Genomic DNA, 487 nt, shown 5'->3' on the forward strand with positions numbered 1-487 from the left:
TATTACAGTGATATCACGTCGAAAATCGTCTAGGACCGATACTTAAAAATTTTCCTCTTATTTGTGGGACTTAGAAAAATTTTCAAAGTTCGTGTGAATTATGAAAAGTTGGTTATTTTGTGTAAAATAATATAGAAATGTTAAAATTTATTATATTTTGTGAAAAAAATTTTTATACTTTTTTCGCTCTAAGTTCCAACAGCCCCGCCGGGAGGTCTGTTGCCGCGGCGGTTTGCGGCCATAAGCGCGCGTGCTATTGACCGCGCGGCGCCGGCGTCCCGGCCGGCCGTTCGGTATCTATAAGAGAGTCGACGGTTCGGTCGAGTCGGTCGGTGCAGCGCGCGTCTGTGGCTATTCTACGATCTCGGTCGAGAAGCAGTCATGGGCGCCTCGAGACTTCGGTCTTGACTGTTTCGTACCGTGCTTCGTATCGAATTATTCTCTACACAGCATTGCCACGGGTCGGTGTCCTAGACCGAATGGCCCT

Source organism: Halictus rubicundus, unplaced genomic scaffold (genome assembly GCF_050948215.1).
Source record: "Halictus rubicundus isolate RS-2024b unplaced genomic scaffold, iyHalRubi1_principal scaffold1226, whole genome shotgun sequence".
In the NCBI taxonomy this organism is placed as follows: Eukaryota; Metazoa; Arthropoda; class Insecta; order Hymenoptera; family Halictidae; genus Halictus; species Halictus rubicundus.